This window comes from Ornithodoros turicata, chromosome 6 (genome assembly GCF_037126465.1).
Source record: "Ornithodoros turicata isolate Travis chromosome 6, ASM3712646v1, whole genome shotgun sequence".
Taxonomy (NCBI): Eukaryota; Metazoa; Arthropoda; class Arachnida; order Ixodida; family Argasidae; genus Ornithodoros; species Ornithodoros turicata.
In genome coordinates this window covers 33,833,727-33,853,174 of record NC_088206.1, presented here as the reverse complement: position 1 = coordinate 33,853,174, position 19,448 = coordinate 33,833,727, and the positions used below count along the sequence as shown (strand labels likewise).

General features: G+C 42.5%; 1 long non-coding RNA gene across 1 annotated transcript; it reads right to left on the bottom strand.

Annotated features, from left to right (window-relative positions):
• Window positions 1-18,299: 18,299 nt before the first annotated feature.
• Window positions 18,300-18,941, bottom strand: LOC135397837 (uncharacterized). The gene is made up of 3 exons (XR_010423792.1): window positions 18,703-18,941; window positions 18,562-18,623; window positions 18,300-18,485 (listed from the first exon to the last, which is right to left on the bottom strand). It is a non-coding gene; the product is annotated as an uncharacterized LOC135397837 (long non-coding RNA).
• Between the last annotated feature and the right edge of the window lie 507 nt (window positions 18,942-19,448).

Below are 19,448 nucleotides of genomic sequence, written 5' to 3'. Positions count from 1 at the left end.
ATTATTCTGCTTTAATCCGTGTGCGAAATATGACGCATGATGTCAATTTATTTCAAATTGTGAAGGAATGAAAGCTATCATGATCTTTTATCCAGAATGTCATTCTGGACCACTACCAGAGCGTGCTTAAAGAAATCAATGCCTTGGTGGGGGTGATCACTGATGTCATGTTTAATCCTTCTCCCCTTGCAATTGTAATAAGTAAATCTTCCTTTTGCAAACTTAACCAAAGCAGCACAGATCACACATAAACATAGATCCAATTCACAGAATGTACCTGAGGTTTTTCATTAGGCACACTGAGAAACTATGGGTCTATTCATTATGTCATGGCAGATGAGGCACAACAAATGGAAACGGAATACTTTAATTTTAGAAGATTTTAGCTTATAATGAGACAAAACGCAAATCTTGTTCTTGTTTAAATTTTCAAAGCTAAAACTCTACACTTTTTCTTACAATTGTTTAAAGATATAGATTAAAAAGCTGTCTATATAGTCACACATTATATACAAGATATTTGTTTGTACATTTTTTGCTAAAATTTATCAGATCACATTGCGGAGCAGTAGAGACTATCACACATGAGTAAGTGTTTAATTAAAATTTGAACGGGTGCCGCAGTTTACGAACTGAGTTGTAGAAAGTGCAATTTCACAATACGCAAGCTTGAGCTCGCTCACTTTGACACGCGAAGGTTTTAAGAACTATTTCACGATGACATAAAATTTAATCGAATGGATTGATATTTTCTATACACACTATAACGTAATGTGAATTCTCTATGTCGTGGATATTAAAAGTTACGAATATTTTTCGAACGAAGTTTACTTAAAACTCGAAGAAACGGTCACCCGCGTCGTCGAATGCGTTTCGGCAACACGCCGGGCAACGTTTCCCGGACACCGTTCCGAAACCGAACGCGTTAACGCCGCACCCCACACGAGCGTGCTGCTTTCTTCCGGAAACTGGTTCGTCGACGCGAGTGACCATTTCTTCGAATTTTAAATACATTTCGTTCGAAAAATATTCGTACCTTTTAATAACCACGGCATAGAGAATTCACATTACCTTACAGTTTATATAGAAAATATCAATCCATTCAAGTAATCCGCGAAATTCGCGAATGAAGTCGGCGCAGATGTGACGGCACCGACGCTTGGTGAAGTTGCCGGTGTGCATGTTCCTACTTGTATGCAAACCGACCACCGCGTAACTGTTGTAGTGGGAAAATTACGAATCAATTCGGTCCAGGTGTTGTCAGTGTGCATGCGCCTACTTGCGTGTAAACCACCTACCGCACCGCCTGAAAAAAATATGAAAGAAGGCAGTCCAGGCAGGAAATTTACAAAAGAAATCGGCCCAGGTGTGACGGTATCATCGCCTGGCTGGGATGCCAGTGTGCATGTCCTTACTTGTATGTAAACCACTCACGCACCGCCTGAAAAAATTGCAAACGAAGTCGGCCCAGGAGGAAAAATTGTCAAAGAAGTCGGCCCAGGTGAAAAAAATATGGAACGATAAGGGCACGCGCAGCCCTCCGGCTCGCTGGTATGCACTCGGACAGCTCCTCACCCGCGTGTACCTACTTGCATGTAAACCACTCACGCACCACCTGAAAAAATTGCGAACGAAGTCGGCCCAGGCTGAAAAATGTGAATGAATTCGGCCCAGGTGTTGTCAGTGTGGATGCCACTACTTACATGTAAACCACTCACGCACCATCTGAAAAAATTGCGAACGAAGACGGCCCAGGTGGAAAAATCGCCAGAGAAGTAGAACGAGGGTGAAAAATACACAACGATAAGTGCACGCCCAGCCCTTCGGACCGCTGGTAAGCTCCCGAACAGCCCTCCACCTGAGCGCCGCCCCCCGGGCGCGGGAACAAATACGCGAGTGAAGTCGGCCCAAGTTGAAAAATGTCCGACGGTAAACGAAGGCCCTCCGCCAACTCCACCGATCACTTCATAAGAATCTGATTAATTGTGTCAGTAGTAATAGGGGGTGTCCTATAAGCCCTGCCCTGAGCCCTGCGCGTATTTTTCCCCACGCGGCGCGTGTGTGGAGCGTTGTCCACGTGCTTATCGGCGGAGGGAGGGCTGCGTGCGCGCTTACCCTCTCACATTTTTCAACCTGGGCCGACTTCTTTTAACGTTTTTCAGCCTTGGCCGACTTGGGTCGCGTATTTTTTCTCGCACCCGGCGGGCGGCGCTCGGGTGGAGGCGCTTACCAGTGAATGGCGCGTGGCCGGAGGGCTGCGTGCGCGCTTACCAGTTCACATTTTTCAGCCTGGGTCGACTTCTTTCGTCATTTTTCAATCTGTGCCGACTTCAATCATAATTTTTTCCAGCTACAACTGTACAGTAGGCTGTTTACATGCAAAGGATACGCGTGCGCGCTTACCAGCTCACATTTTTCAGCCTGGGTCGACTTCTTTCGTCATTTTTCAATCTGTACCGATTTCAATCATAATTTTTTCCAGCTACAACAGGTGTGCAGTAGGCTGTTTACATGCAAAGGATAGACATACACAAAAGCATTTCAAATTTCAAAAAGACATACACAAATCCATTTCTTATGAAGTGAACAGCATAGACGTAAGGAAGTAACGAGAAATAACACAATCAACAGCTACAATTAATAGAGAGCCAAACCTGCGCACCATCCAACACATAGAGAAATAATAGCTAATCAATCTATCAAAAGGCGAAATAGCACAGACATAACACTATAGCACAGACTTAAGGATGAAGAACAGAGGAACACGCGGCGACACGTGAACAACAACAGAGGAAAATAATCTAACATTGAACCATCATAAAATCGACCAATATACAATTTTCATTCTAACAAACACTACGAACCTTGATGGAGGTATCCAAGACGTAGAAAATATGCACTGTTTTCATCTCGGTTTTCACTCTTTTCCTCAAAGCCGGGAGTCTTTGTCTCTATCTATGTGACCATAGCACCGGGGATGCTTTATCACTCAAAGGTTTAGGGGCTATATTACTTTGTCCAGCAAACGGGGCGCTCTAGAGGTCAGATAAGAGAGTTTAAAGGCGATATATTTTATTGTGCAGCGCAAATAGATGTCGATATCACTCGCGGGGATCACTATCTTTTCGCATCCTTTCCTTGAAAAGGAAATCTTTCGTCAAAGTCGTTGTCAAGTCGACTAAGTTTGTAGAGATGCGATATTGTTATTGAACATGTAGAGAAAGTCCAAATTATTAATTGGTAGCAACGATACTCAATCAAAAAACCGGAAACAAATTTAATTACATCAATTTTTGTAATAACTTGCAACAGAAATTTCTAATGAACCACACAGAAATATCACATATGAAATGCAACTCAGAGTTATGAGGCATTCCCATCTTAGAGGTACTTACTTATGTCAATCGAGTGAACAATTGCTACAAGATACAAGACAATAACTATTTCAGGCCGTAAGTTCAGAACTCATAGATTACCAGTCGAGTGAATACTTGAAACAAAATCAAAACAATAATTCTCACGACAGGTGGAGATTATAGCAGTCTAAAGCTTGCGTATTGTGAAATTACACATTCTACAACACTGATCGTAAATCGCAACACCTGTTCAAATTCTAAACTCTTACTGATGTGTGGTAGTCACCAGTTCTCCTGAATGCGAATCGATAAATTCTAGCATTTAAGTCACAATCAAATATCTTCTATAGTATGTGTGACTATATGCACATCTTTTTAATCTATATCTTAGAAAAAATGCAAGAAATAGCGTGCAGTTTTGACTTTGAAAATTTAAAGAAGAGAATGATCTTTTGTGTGGAGTTTGCGTTTGACAATGTTATGAGCTGAAAAGCTTATAAAATTAAAGTATGGTCTTTCGATTTGTAGTGCCCGGCTGCTATGACAATAAAATAATGTGATAGTTCTTCTGTATGGCTATGGGAAACCTCCAGTATATTTTGTGAATTGGATCTACGTTTATGTGTGACCTGCGCTGATCTGCTTATTATATATATATCTTCCATTGTGTTTATGCATAACGCTCATCTTCATTCTATATTGGTTAAGCATTTCCGATGATTGCTGATGTGATCCGCTTCTCCCAAAATCTGATTGCCGCTTGGGAATTATTTCATATACGTTTGTGTGCCGTGTGTTACGAAGGTTATGTGATTAGAAATGTAGATTTCGCCTGCACGTCATGCTTGTAAAATCCTCCACTTGCATCGCGGCATTTGATAATAGATTCGCTTTTCGCGAATGCTTCGTATTATCTCGCAGGCACGGAACCTGAATGCAATTGTAAAAGTTGATGACACTGTGTCGCGAACGCTTTGACTTTTCTTGCCTTATTTCCCGTTTTGCCCTATCTTGGACGGCTCATTATTCCTATCCAGTCATACAAACGGGCAACTGTGTTGACGAAACTATTAATTTATTTATTCCGCACTCCAATCGGGTTGCTTGTCAAAGACGCCTTTTCTTCTTTTACTACGTCTGGGCTATTGCAACTGATTGAGAAATATACATGCACTGTGGAATTTAATTCATGAAATACGATAAGTTTTCACAAGAGATTAGTGATCATTTTTTGTAATCATAGACTGATGTATCATGCCTCTAAATTTCAATGACCGATCCTTCCCCGGCAATTCTATCCTTCGGGTGTTGAACTTGTACAGAGTGTAGTCGAGTAAAACCTATTTGGTGGTCAGCTCTGATTCCATATGAGAATTCTTACACACAGTGTGGAATATTCGTTTTCCTTAGCGATCACTGTTGCAATCTGTTGCACTGTTGCAACTGTTGCATCACCTGAATGCAATTGTAAAAGTTGATGACACTGTGTCGCGAACGCTTTGACTTTTCTTGCCTTATTTCCCGTTTTGCCCTATCTTGGACGGCTCATTATTCCTATCCAGTCATACAAACGGGCAACTGTGTTGACGAAACTATTAATTTATTTATTCCGCACTCCAATCGGGTTGCTTGTCAAAGACGCCTTTTCTTCTTTTACTACGTCTGGGCTATTGCAACTGATTGAGAAATATACATGCACTGTGGAATTTAATTCATGAAATACGATAAGTTTTCACAAGAGATTAGTGATCATTTTTTGTAATCATAGACTGATGTATCATGCCTCTAAATTTCAATGACCGATCCTTCCCCGGCAATTCTATCCTTCGGGTGTTGAACTTGTACAGAGTGTAGTCGAGTAAAACCTATTTGGTGGTCAGCTCTGATTCCATATGAGAATTCTTACACACAGTGTGGAATATTCGTTTTCCTTAGCGATCACTGTTCTCAGTCTAGCCATGCTAAATGCAATGTGTTTTTTCATTGTGATGCGTAGAATTCGTTATAATGATGACAAATATTACATTTATTGTTTCAGTTATACACTTACGCTTATATACTATACGCTTGAATCCAGCATTGATTAACGCAGGCAATATGTTGTCGCCGTGTTTGTATTGCTTCAACGACTTGCACTTTGTCGCGACGAACTTGCACAGTCTCTTATTGATGTTTCTTTTCTTTGCATGAAGACTCTTGAATGGCGTACAAGAGAGTATTAGATGAAAATCGTCTAGTGGTCCACCACAATTGATATGTTTGTTGAGTTTCAACAAGTGATAATACATCAGATCTTGCACGGCAATGTTGAACTTCTGCTCATTCGACATCTTTGCAGAGACTGGTAGAAGAAAATAATTGCGTTGTCGTGGTATTGGAACATATCGTGTGATAAGATTTCATGTACTTCCCATCTCAGATATGTGCAATTTCAACAAATCCGTAATGAATCGTGGGATATAGACCGCATGTATATCATAATTTGATCCAACTGCTTTCTTGATGAACGCAATGCCCATTGCAATGATTGCAATTGCATCTGGTCTAGTGTATTTCAATTCTTCGTTAGCAAACACCAAAAACTCTGCCATCAATCCCAGTGGCCCTTCCGACGTTGATGTGCAGATATTTTTATAAGTATTGCAGATAGGGCATATAAATTCTTGCACCTTCAGTTCTGTAGTTTGTACCATATCTCCGAATACAACCATGTCTAGGACGTATTGAAATGCAGCGATATTATTGAAATCGTTTCGCGGCTCCTTCTTTTCGAAGCAGTTTTTGTCACATCTTCCCATGACTTATGGTATCGAGTACAAAATCTGTCCATCTTTTCAATGTACAACAATTGTCTCTTCTGTTTTCAGGTGTATGTCTACACTTAATTGAAAGCATATCTATGTTTATTTTATTGATTAAAATTTTATTATCTGGTTTAGAATGCTATAATCTCCACCTGTCGTGAGAATTATTGTTTTGATTTTGTTCCAAGTATTCACTCGACTGATAATCTATGAGTTGTGAACTGACTGCCTGAAATAATTATTGTCTTGTATTTGTTTCAATTGTTCACTTGATTGACATAAGTAAGTACCTCTAAGATGGGAATGCCTCATAACTCTGAGTTGCATTTCACATTTGATATTTCTGTGTGGTTCATTAGAAATTCTGTTGCAAGATATTACAAAAATTGATGTAATTAAATTTGTTTCTCGTTTTTTCATTGAGTATCGTTGCTACCAAGTAATAATTTGGACTTTCTCTACATGTTCAATAGCAATATCGCATTCTACAAACTTAGTCGACTTGACAACCACTTTGACGAAAGATTTCCGTTTCAAGGAAAGGATGCGAAAAGATAGTGATCCCCGCGGGTGATATCGACATCTATTTGCGCTGCACAATAAAATATATCGCCTTTAAACTCTCTTATCTGACCTCTAGAGCGCCCCGTTTGCTGGACAAAGTAATATAGCCCCTAACCCTTTGAGTGATAAAGCATGCGCGGTGCTATGGTCATATAGATAGAGACAAAGTCTCCCGGCTTTGAGGAAAAGAGTGAAAACCGAGATGAAAACAGTGCATATTTTCTACGTCTTGGATACCTCCATCAAGGTTCGTAGTGTTTGTTAGAATGAAAATTGTATATTGGTCGATTTTATGATGGTTCAATGATAGATTATTTTCCTCTGTTGTTGTTTACGTGTCGCAGCGTGTTCCTCTGTTCTTTAGCGTTAAGCCTGTGCTATAGTGTTAAGTCTGTGCCATTTCGCCTTTTGATAGATTGATTAGCTATTATTTCTCTATGTGTTGGATGGTGCGCAGGTTTGGCTCTGTATTAATTGTAGCTGTTGATTGTGTTGATTCTCGTTATTTCCTTACGTCTATGCTGTTCACTTAATAAGAAATGGATTAATTAAAAGTTGAGTAATGTTGGAATATGAAATTGAGATTCCCTATTGCGCTCGAAATGTTATGGCAGATATTCACGCTATTGCAATGATGGTTCTCACGTATAGGAATATTAGACTTTTTACAATACAACTTGTAATTTGATTGTCATCATATTGATTAAGAATATCTCCTTTGTAGTGGTATATATTTTATTTCCTCTTGTGTTGTTCTCGTTTGCGTTCCATGGTCTTCCATACATCTATCGGCACGCGTCTTCAACAAATCAGGGCAGATATCATTAGATCTGGTTGCTGGCTAGGAGCGTGCTATGTGGTGAAGTTCATTTATAACGTGTCTATTTTCTGATGAGTTTGATTTTTTCTTTTTATTTTCTGAATGGTAGATTACTCTGTTGTTTTGATTAGGAATATCTTCTTTGTAGTGGTGTAGATTTTATTTCCTCTTGTGTTCCTGGCGTTCTTGTCGTTCGTGGTCCGTGGTCTTCCATACATCTATTGGCAGCCGTCTTCAACAAATCAGGGCAGATATCATCAGATCTGGTTGTTGGCTAGGAGCGTGCTATGTGGTGAAGTTCCTTTTTAACATGTCTATTTTCTGATGAGTTTGATTTTCTGAATGGTAGATTACTCTGTTGCCTTGATTAGGAATATCTTCTTTGTAGTGGTATAGATTTTATTTCCTCTTGTGTTCGTGTCATTCGTGTTCCGTGGTCTTCCATACATCTATTGGCACCCGTCTTCAACAAATCAGGGAAGATATCATTAGTTCTGTTTGTTGGCTAGGAGTGTGCTATGTGGTGAAGTTCATCTTTAACATATCTATTTTCTGATGAGTTCGATTTTTTCTTCTGATTTTCTGAATGATAGATTACTATGTTGTTTTGATTAAGAATAACTTCTTTGTACTGGTATAGATTTTATTTCCTCTTGTGTTCGTGTCCCATAGTCTTCCAGGGTCTCTGCTGTTCACAGTTAATTACATACAACTATCAGAACTTCCCGCTATTGCACTGATGGTTCTCACGTATAGGAATATTGGACTTTTTATAACACAACTTATAATTTTGTTTATAATCATATTGATTATGAATATCTTCTTTGATTAAATGTGGTGATCGTTTCTCGTTTTGATATGGTGTAGCTATTATTTCCCTACATGTTGGATGGTTGGTTCTATATTATTGCTATGTGTTGATTCCAATTATTTCCTTATGTCTGCACTATTCACTTCAATAGAAATTGATTAATTAGATTTATGTCATATTGGAATATTAAACTTAGCTTCCATATTGTGCTCGAAATTACATACATCTATCAGGTTCTCACATCTCAGACTTTTTATCATAAAACTTGTAATTTTGATTGTAATCGTAATGATTAAGAACATCTTCTTTGATTAAATGTGCTACTGCATTTTAGTTCTGATTCACTGCAAACTTGTGTGTATGATTACAGTTAATAAAAAATATTGTGTTTGATCTGTGATACCTATTCAATGCTATTGTATCGTACCTGTAATAAGTATATTCTTTGTTACGTGTATTGTGTCTTCTGCTTCAGATTTTTGGCTAAGTTTTTCCCATTCACGCAGAGCCATAACATAATTTCTGACACTAATGAGTTCAATAAATATATTTTCACTTGTACTTTTGTGTATGGCTATCCTTTGCATGTAAACAGCCTACTGCACACCTGCTGTAGCTGGAAAAAAATTATGATTGAATGTCGGCACAGATTGAAAAATAATGAAAGAAGTCGACACAGGTTGAAAAATGTGAGCTGGTAAGCGCGCACGCATATCCTTTGCATGTAAACAGCCTATTTCACACCTGTTGTAGCTGGAAAAAATTATGATTGAAGTCGGCACAGATTAAAAAATGATGAAAGAAGTCGACCCAGGCTGAAAAATGTCAGCTGGTAAGCGCGGACGCAGCCCTCCGGCCACGCGCCATCCACCGGTAAGTGCCTCCACCCGAGCGTCGCCCGCCGGGTGCGAGAAAAAATACGCGGCCCGAATCGGCCAAGGCTCAAGAATGTCGAAAGAAGTCGCCCCAGGTTGAAAAATGTGAGAGGGTAAGCGCGCACGCAGCCCTCCCCCCGCCGATAAGCACGTGGACAACCCTCCACACACGCGCCGCGCGGGGAAAAATACGTGCAGGGCTCAGGGCAGGGCCCGGGGGTCCAGGTTGCTAACTGGACCCCATGCTTATAGGACACCCCCTGTTACTACTTGTGTCGTGTTGGAATATTCAACTTAGCTATTGTGCTTGAAGTTACGTACATCCTATGAGAACTTTGCAATTAAAACTCCTCTATGGTGCTCACATAGAATAATGTTAGACTATATATAATAAAACTTGTAATTTTGATTGTAATCGTATTGATTAAAAATATCTTCTTTGATTAAATGTGCTATCTCGTTTTAGTTCTGATTAATTGAAAACTTGTGTGATTACCATTGATAAATATATTGTGTATGATGTGTGATAGCCCATCAATGCTGTAGCATCATATCTGTTCTAAGTATAACATTTGGTACGTGTATCGTATCGTGTTTCTTCTGCATCTAGTTTTTGGCTTGGTTTTTCTCCTTCACACAGAGTCATGACATAATTCCCGACACTAATGACTTTAATAAATATATTTTCACTTGTACTTTTGTGTAAGACTATCCTTTGAATGTCTATATTTGCATGTAAACCCCCAACGCGCAGTTGTTGTACCCGGGAAAAATACGAATGAAGTCGGCCCAGGCGGAAAAACGACGAAAGAAGTCGGCCCAGGCGGAAAAATGTGAGAGGGTAAGCTCGCACGCAGCCCTCCGGCCACGCGCCGCCCACCGGTAAGCGCGTGGACAACCCTCCACCCGAGCGCCACCTATCGCGCACGAGAAAACAATTTGCGAGAAAGTCGGCCTAGACGCGCCTGGCCGTTGCTAGGGGCCTGAGGGGCCGTTGCTAGGAACGTACTGGACACGACCTATTACTACTAGAGAAAGTACCACCGAACCTCCCCGTCTGTCCTTTGGCCCTGGAATCAGATCCGGATATGAACGTCTCAACTGGCAAGTCTACGACCCCATTGTATCGTCCTGTACTTAAAGGCTTGCGGCTACGGGACATACGACCCCCATTCAGCTCTACCGCTACATCTTCGACACTACCTACGGACAGCGCCACCTCTTTCGAAGCATCCCACACTGCATCCTTTATACGCGACGGATTGCGAATCCTATCCTTGCAGCATACATTCCCACAGATGTAACAACACTGCTGGTGGAAGGACTACCCTCTTCGGATCTTTCGACCAGAAGCCAGCTTCTCGTCAGTATCGTTGTTGTTGTCACAAGCGACTTTATCGTCTGGCTAACCATAGGCTTCGTCCCAATCATGCGCCGCGCGGAGTGTAAGAATTGGAAAGATGAAGATTCGTCCTTTGACGCTCGTGACGTGTGCGCTTCACCCGTCATCGTTTCCTATACGGCTTCGTTCCTGCTCCGTTCCAACAACTTCATTGCAACAAAGAGGTGCACGGCCCGCGTTTTCTTCAAATCAGGACTCATAAGGGTATCAATTTGTAAAGTGGATGGCCTTCAACGTGTTACGTAGTGAAACTCTCTCTTAAGAGGTTCACTTAAATTACCTATTACGTACCATTTATTTCTCTATCAGGAGTGTATAACTGTACAGAGTCGATGATGTCAGAACGCTCTTGCGCTCGCATATGCACCACAAAAGTCACTGGTAGTAAAAGAATACTGATAACAATGGCGGCATTTCTGCCAACGCTGAGTGATTGCAATGACCTAATGGGGCTCGATATTGAACAATTGCTTCGTACCCTTGCGTCGCAATTAAAGTGCCACTACGGACTAAATGTCGTGTCTTCAGAATCCTACCCAAGTAATGTTACTGAAATCTTCTTGTCTCACTTTACATTCCTGCAAAATATTTTGGCTCTACGTGGCGCGAAAGCTAGAGAAAATTAATTTTTAGTTTTGAGAACTGTGACATCATGTTAGGCTGCTACCTAGCGCCCGGCTCTCATTTGGCAACGTTGTTGCCCTTCGCGTCTTCCGGGGAGCTCACTTTTTGCACTCCGTTAGCGGGGCCCCACGTGACATATCATCCGAATGCTGCGACCTTCGTGAAAATACAAAGGAGGGAGCAGACATCTCTCCCATTTTCCCCTCTTTCGGTCAGCCTCACATGACTTCTCCACCACGTGACCCTCCCCGAACGCCGGCGCCGTTGCTAGGAGAAGAGTGCCCTCTCCAGAACAAGGCATCATTGCAATTTGTGGCTTATTATTACGTCACTCGCTGGTCGCGTCATCGAAACTTGTGGAGGCTCAGCAGATCTTCAAAAACAGAGAAATGCGCAGCGTTCGTAGACAGGATTGAAATTTGGGTATATAATCCTTTAGGCGCCTTCTCTTCATGGTCTGAATAAAATAAGCGCTGTTGAGTTCGGAGTGGCACTTTAAATATATTATGTTAAGCACTTCACACGTGCATCTAAACTTTCCGCCCACGTGTCCCCAAAAGAGCAAGGAAATAACTCTGATCCACAGAAGATTGTGTACTCATCTTCCTAAATTATCCCTGACTGTTTGGCCCTCTTGTTAACCGTGTCTTGCTTATTTCTATTCCTGAGTCAACAACTCAGACTTTTAGGATATAACCTACGGGGTTCTACATTTTCGATTTTAATCGAGAAATTTTCCCTCATTCGGTTTTAATCTAAAAACGCCGAATGCAGAGGTAAATTCCAAACATTAAGGCGGAGATGTCTCCTGACTTTCGATGTACATATTTCGTCTTGTCTTACGGGAAGGCGACGCTCGACGCAGCCTCTACTGAATACTGTTTGCATCCCGTCAAAGAAGCGGTGGAGCCTCCTGCATTCTGTAGACTACACACAACGGACTGGATTCAGATCTCGCAATGTGCTTTATACATAATAGCGTCCCCTGTGTCCAGTGTAAACGTCGAGAGGGCGTCCTCGAAGCCGCGCGTTGTAAACTGTAAAGAGCGCGCAGCAATGTCCGACAAGAACATCGGCAAGTATGCTTGCGTTTATTACAGGTAGCTTAAAGTGACACTCGCATCCGGAAACGGATCTATCAAATTGATACCGTAATGTTCGGCATCGCTCGTTCGTCTACTTGGCCAATTTTCATGACTATGGAAACTGCATAGATATTAAATAAACAAATTTTAAAGATCAGAGAACGTGCCTCCGCAGCTGCGGAGACTCCAGCGGGACTGACATCAACGTGACGTATTTATCTAAGCAAACCAGAGGGCTGCGCTGGCTGCGAGCGGTCGACCGCGTTGTTATTGTGTCGAAGTTCGTCTGCTCTGCTTTCGAGGTGAATAAGAAAATATTCTTTCACTTCTGGAAGCTCCGAAGTGATCACGTCAGGCGGTGCACGTTGTTACGTTCCTAACCAAGGCACGTCCTGAGGACGTCTATATGATGCCACCAACGGGATAATCAGATGTCCATAAGATATCTTGGATTGTCCGAATGACATACTATGGGATATCATTCGTACTGCCATTGCAACAGCCGGGGACTTGATTTGGGCAATCCTAGCGGCATCCTTTGTAACATTCTCAGGATGTGTTTCTGGGCATTCCAGGACGTTAATGCAGTATGCCTCCTCCACCCGTATGCTATACAGGGTGTCCCAGAAAACGTGTCAGTCCATTCCAATAAACAAAACTACGCCACCCAGAATCATGCGGTCAACGGCATTTCTTCTTACTAGGTTTCTGCCACTTCCTGATGTGCATGTCATGTAACCTACCTAAGTTTAATTATGTAAATTTTTGCGAATCGAACTCAGAAATTTGCCAAGTAAATGTCATTTATTTACCCCACCAACATGAAGAGCGTGCCGAATTTACTCAAATTCATGATAATTGACAGTGAGATTCAGTATCTATCCTGTCGGGAAGAATAGCCGAACATTATACTTCTCGGGCGCCGGAGTATAACGCACAAGGACTTTTTGAGGGCAATCGCTGTCGGTCCGACGAAAGGGGGTTAGAAACCCAACCCACAGATAAATGAACCCCACATAAGAGAGCTCCAGATAAATGAACGGCCCACACACATCTCAGTAGAGCGCCCTGCACTTATATCGCGACGTAATGTCTTGGGACGCTCTCAAGTGTCCTAAAGCTGCACACTATCGTTCATTCGAACACATTTGGACGTGATCACCTGAGTAAGAACAAACATGATGTGGTAATAGTAGAAAAAGTCAGTTCATGAAATTGGGAGAAAGAAGGTGTGGTCTGGTCACAGCCGAGGCCGAACACGATAAGCTATCTCTGTGTTGTCTCTTTCTACAATGCCGGTGTGGGCTGGGTTTCCAAACTCTTTTCGTCGGACTGACAATGATACCACTGAAAGATTCGTGGCGTGCTATCAAGATTCCGCGAGCTCCATAGAACATGATTTTCGGCAATTTTTTCTGATACAATAGCTCCACAATATTCCTGTTAATTATCATTAATTTGAGTAAATTCGGCACGCTCTTCGCATTGGCGGGGTAAAAAAAGTGACCTTTACTTGGCAAATTTCCGAGTTCAGTTCGCAAAAATTGATATAATTAAGCTTAGGTTACATGACATGCACATCAGGAGGTGGCAAAAACCTAGTAAGAACAAATGCCGTTGACCGTATGATTCTATGTGGCGTAGTTTTTTTTAAATTAACACACGTTCTCTGGGACACCCTGTACACACATCTTATAATGCAAACTACTCCATCACACAAGCCTGTTCACAATGAATAGTGATTTTATTGAATATTCTACATTCCCACACAAAAACCTCACCTGGCAACGCGCTAGCTATGTACCATGTCAAGATCAGTTTGTTGAATGAGCATCTAGATCTACGAGACAAATGGGTGAGTACCCTGAGCAACGCAGGGTTAACTAAGTTACAAGCACCAAAACGGGAATATAGATGCAAGCTAGCCCAGACACTTCGGTACGCCAAAAAATACGAAAATTCCACCCCCCCTAGTATGAAGATATTACAGTGTAGAGCTGACATGTAGTATAAACAGCAACCGCCACCAAGGAATGTTGGAGGCACAATTTAAGTAGGCAATTGTACTGAAACAAATTTGCACACAAACTTCCGCTTGCCCTTTTCACCAACCCAGGTGAACTCTGCAGCAACGCAGTCCGTCAGAAGGTACTCAAGTATTTTTCGTGCAGATTGCTTTACTTCACTGCACCCAACCCGAGCAAGCTCTTGAACCTGAAAGTTGGAAATGTTCCAAAAGCTCATCGCACTAAGAAAAAAAGATCGCCACTGACTTCACGCAACACAAAATTGAGACTTTTCCTGTTCTATGCAGAAGACTGTTGGTGTCTTTGCGGTCTGATGATGTTTCCTGCATATATTGTATTCGACATCATGAGTTCATGTAATAATAGTTTTACCCCCTAGTTTGAAAAGAAAAAAATCAGAAAACTTTTGGCTCTAGACTTGAGCTCATGTAATTATATGACACTTATAGTTTGAGCAGTTTCTGCATAGCAAAATGTCTGAATAGAAATAACTGACCAGACCACAATGCTCCTGTTCCAGAGATTACGAGTTGGACTAAAATTATGCGATGCAAATCAGTATTTCCTAAGTGTGTACACGGAACATAGGCATTTAAAGGTCAGATATGCCGATGTTGAAGTGCCGCAGAACTGAGCGATACTCGCGCTGTGTGTTCATTACCGAACACTGAATATGTGTGCGAAATATCTTGCTCCAACTGTTCGTAGTTTTTTAGAAAATAGTTTTTTTAGATCCCACGCCCGGCCGTCAAACCGTCGGCAAACCCTGCGCACGGGCGCACCGACGTCACTGCTCTCGGTTTATCTGTCTTTGGCTTGGCATGGACTCTTGGCTTGGCCGCTTGGCTTCTTTCGTTTCCTCCTCTGTGCATCGTACATAACAGCTGTTATGTTGTTGCTAAGCCGGAAACAAAGCATGTGAATGTTTTTTTTTGTTTTTTTTTTGCACAGCGTCGTTTGGAAAGTGCACTTCCTTGTTCTAACCTTGCCTTTTATGGGCTGTAGCGATATGATACGTGATATGCCACGGCGAAGTTGTCGAAGATGCGACGGTGCTACGCTGTTACGATTCATCGGAGCATTCAAGTGTTAACTATTATAAGCTGCCAAAAGACCAAGCAGTGCGAAGCTCTTGGCTGACAGTGGTGCCTGCAAATTTCCACTGCAAGGATTTCGTCCACGAATGTTATCATAGGTTACGCGCGACTCCACAGGCAATTTGGAATCTCGGCGGGAAATCGTCTGGTGAAAATCTGAGGTGCCCGACACATAACATTTTCAACGTGCCACGGCGTCAAGGCAAAAAACGAGAGCAAAAAAAGATAAGTCGAGGTTCAGACATAAAAAAATAGCAAGCTTAATGAATCGATTGTGCAGCTGTCCCACTGCGCTTACTCTGATATAACCACTATTAACAACACAATAGTATTGATAATCTAACTTCTGAATTATCACAGGTGCACGCTGAAGGCGGAAATGAAGCATGATCTGGCTTGGATCTGGTGCATGAAGAAATTGCTGACACGTTAGTTGCAGTCTACCTCCACCAACAGGTATGACAAAGTGATGTTATAATTTGAGTATTCATCTATGTTCAATGTTTCATGTGCACTCGCATGCAGACATCTTGACACCACTTTTAAATCTGCCCTCAAAGTTACAACCTGTGCTTTCAGGGTGGAAAACAAAGGTCGCCATTCCGATTAGCTGCTATCTCCCAGTTTAAGCACTTTTGTGTCTGGACACTGGTTCCTGTGGATGGGGTGTTACAAGCTTCACTGTCTGATATAGAAGGTACATTACATTAGTTCAGTTAATTTGTCTTTTGCACATTTTTGTTACTGTTAGCTGGATTACTGTTGGACATACAATCCTTTGACACACCGAAGCTGATGTCGCCTCTGATAACGTTTTAGAATTTTCAGTGTCATCAACGTCCATTGAGGAAGGTGCCTTTCCTATCTGTGAATCTTTAATTGAAGAATAGTCCAGAATTCATGTTAACATTGTCTACTCTTATTAATTCACTGTCTGTGTTCTGAGAGCTAAGAAAAATGGAAACTATTTATTTGTCACAACTTCACACTGGATGTGGTACTGGCTTGACATGTAAGCTAAAATACCTGCCCAAGCAGCACAAAGGACCGGGGCGAAGCCGGTCCAGCATCGGGAAAGCATCCTACAAAGCCGGGGCATGCCACCAGCCGATACCGGTCCGTCCTCCAGTTTGCAACACCGGGATGATTAAGGACCGACATCGGCAGCAAGTATTCGGTCCCAGCAGGTCCCCGACGGATCCCCGATAATGCTGGCAGGGGCTCCCCCCATGCATATTTACCCCCCCCCATGCATATTTTAGCATTAATATGCTTATTTTTAATAATTACAATAATTTCGAGTGTAAACAGTGTGTGTAGAGCCCAACATTTTATTTTCGGAGAGGAAATAGACTGACACAACGCTTGTAGAACCTCAATAGACTAAACGACGAGTGGTGCACACTAAGCAGTCTGCCTGCATCACCCAATGCATGCCAATTGTGTCTGAAATGAAAAACAAAAAAAGAGGGGTATACAGAAATATGCAGCATGTCCGCATAACTACTGTCATTGGCAATGTAGCCTGAAAAGAAAAGGGTGGAAATGGTCTACCGTAATATCCAGCCTGCCTGCGTAACCACTGGCCCTTCAATGGTGTCTCAAAAGGGGGGGGGGGGGAACGTACACAGTAAGAGGTGGTCCTTGAAAGGAAACAAAAAAGGTATCCAGTAGTAGGCAGTCTGCCTAACCACTTGCACTTCGGTAATGGCCCTGGAAGAAATGAACGGCTTGTAGCATTAATATTAGACGTAACGGTAAAATTGCTGCATGGTGGGAAATGGTATACAGTAATATGCAGCCTGCCTGCATAACCACTCGCACGTCAACGGTGTCTCAAAAGAAAGTAAAAGTATACAGCAAGAGGCGGTCTGCCTGCACAAGTGGTGGTGTCTCAAAGAAAACGAAGTTATGCAGTAATAGGCAGTCTGCCTATCTGCTCACGCTTCAGTACTGCCCAGACACAAAAATGAATGGCATGTAACATTAGACGTAACGGAACAATTGCTGCACGTCAGCACAAAATAGTCTGTGCACGGTATGTGGAATGAGCTTTATCAAAAATGGTAAAATGCACAGCGTAGGGATTACGAAACTCAAGAGTTACCAAGAGAAAATTTAAATTATGAAAAAATGACAAAGCCAATGACTGGGAGAAATGCAAGTACACGAAAGAGAAAATAGTTCACATCCAGCGCCTTTGGTGCAAATGATTAGCAATTACTAGAACGAAAACTGTAAAAAATGACAGCTGACCGGGACTAGAGCTGACAGTCAATGGTGTGCGCATATTCAGCGTTCCTTCACAAAAACGTCAATAAGCAAAAAAAAAAAAAAAAAACATGGTCAAGGAGAAGCATCCCTATTGAAAAAAAAAGCGACATCAGGTCTGATGTGATTTGGGACACTGTCTTGATGCTAACATCAGAGCTGCTCTGATGCTAATGTTAACACCAGCATCAAGACAGTGTCCCAAATCACATCAGATCTGATGTTAACATCACAGCTGCTCTGATGATGATGTTAACATCAGAGCTGCCCTGGCTGATGCTCACATCAGAGCTGTCTTGATGCTGATGTTGACATGAGAGCTGCATTGATGCTGGTTATGGCAATCTTGAAAATGCTGCAGTCTTGGTTTACTGAAATGTTCTGCAAAGAAAGCCCCTCATGCCTGCGGTATATGAGTACCGACAAGAACCCTCACGAAACAGGAGATAGCAGCAACAAATCACTTCACCAGAACAATTTACCACTCCGGAGTACGTACCTTTTAACGCATATCCATTTATCATCACCATACCTGAGCGTTGAACTCACGGGGGCACAAAAACTGGCAATGATCGAACGGTGAACAACAGCGCAAAAGAGCACACCTAGGTCCTCATTTCCGGTCCAACTTGTCCTTCTTCCGAAAAAGCACTTCTAAGCGTTGTCATGGCGAGCAAGAGTCCCCACCGCATTTGAACACGGTGCTTGAGTTTCTCTTGCTGGAGGCCGCTGCGTCATACACGCTGAACCTGCAAGAAATATCGTTCCAGAAAATACGATGGCAGGACACCTATATGTAGAGCAGTGTAGAGACATATGACATACCGTCTGCACAAAGTACAGTCGACTTCACTTGGCGTTCTATCTCCCTGTCGTTGTGCAGATCCCTGCAAATAGAGTAAAACGAACAATGAGAATGCATGGCGCAGTCGAACATATCACTTCACAGTTATATTAATTACACACCTGAAACGGCAAGAATCCTGAAGGCGAAGAACGATTTGGCTTCACATGCAAGGCAGCGTCTTCACTCTTTGACATGTCAAACGAGACCGACTGGTCTGCTCGCGGTTAGAAGAAACGCTTCCACTTACAGACAGTTGCAGTATCAGACGGGTTGCAAGAACGACAGCACCAGGTGAGAACAACAATACAAACGCTTTAGACTTGCTGAAACGCTCGCAATTACGCGAACTACACGCGGCGACGAGAAACGACCGTTACAGCATCCAAAGCGAACCCAACAAGAACAGCGCATGCGCGACAGGCAGCGCTGGCTGGTGGCATGTAAGACAAGCGACGACGCGCGAGCGGGTGCGGGTGAGCCAGTGTTGAAATGGGCATGGAGCCAACATCTCCGCGCAATGGCTTGGCGGACGAAATATGACGACGGGTAGCATCGTACTACCTCTTGAGATTGTGGCCGTTCCAGGATCTTTCGAGAAATGCTGCTGTTTTCATAATGCGTGGTTCACACTACAACTTCTCTCCGTTGCGGTTACGGTGCAGATCCACTGCGGAGGCGGCTGTCGTACGACACGCTGTTCAGACATATGCGTTCTTGATACGTCAAACGCTTGTGGTTGACCAATCACGTCTCCACTCCACCACGTCTCCATTCCACAGGCAGCCATGAACGGGCAACGTGATGTGGTCGGCGAAACTTTGAATCTCTGAATGAATCTCTGTACTCGGCTCGGCGTGGGTCGTAG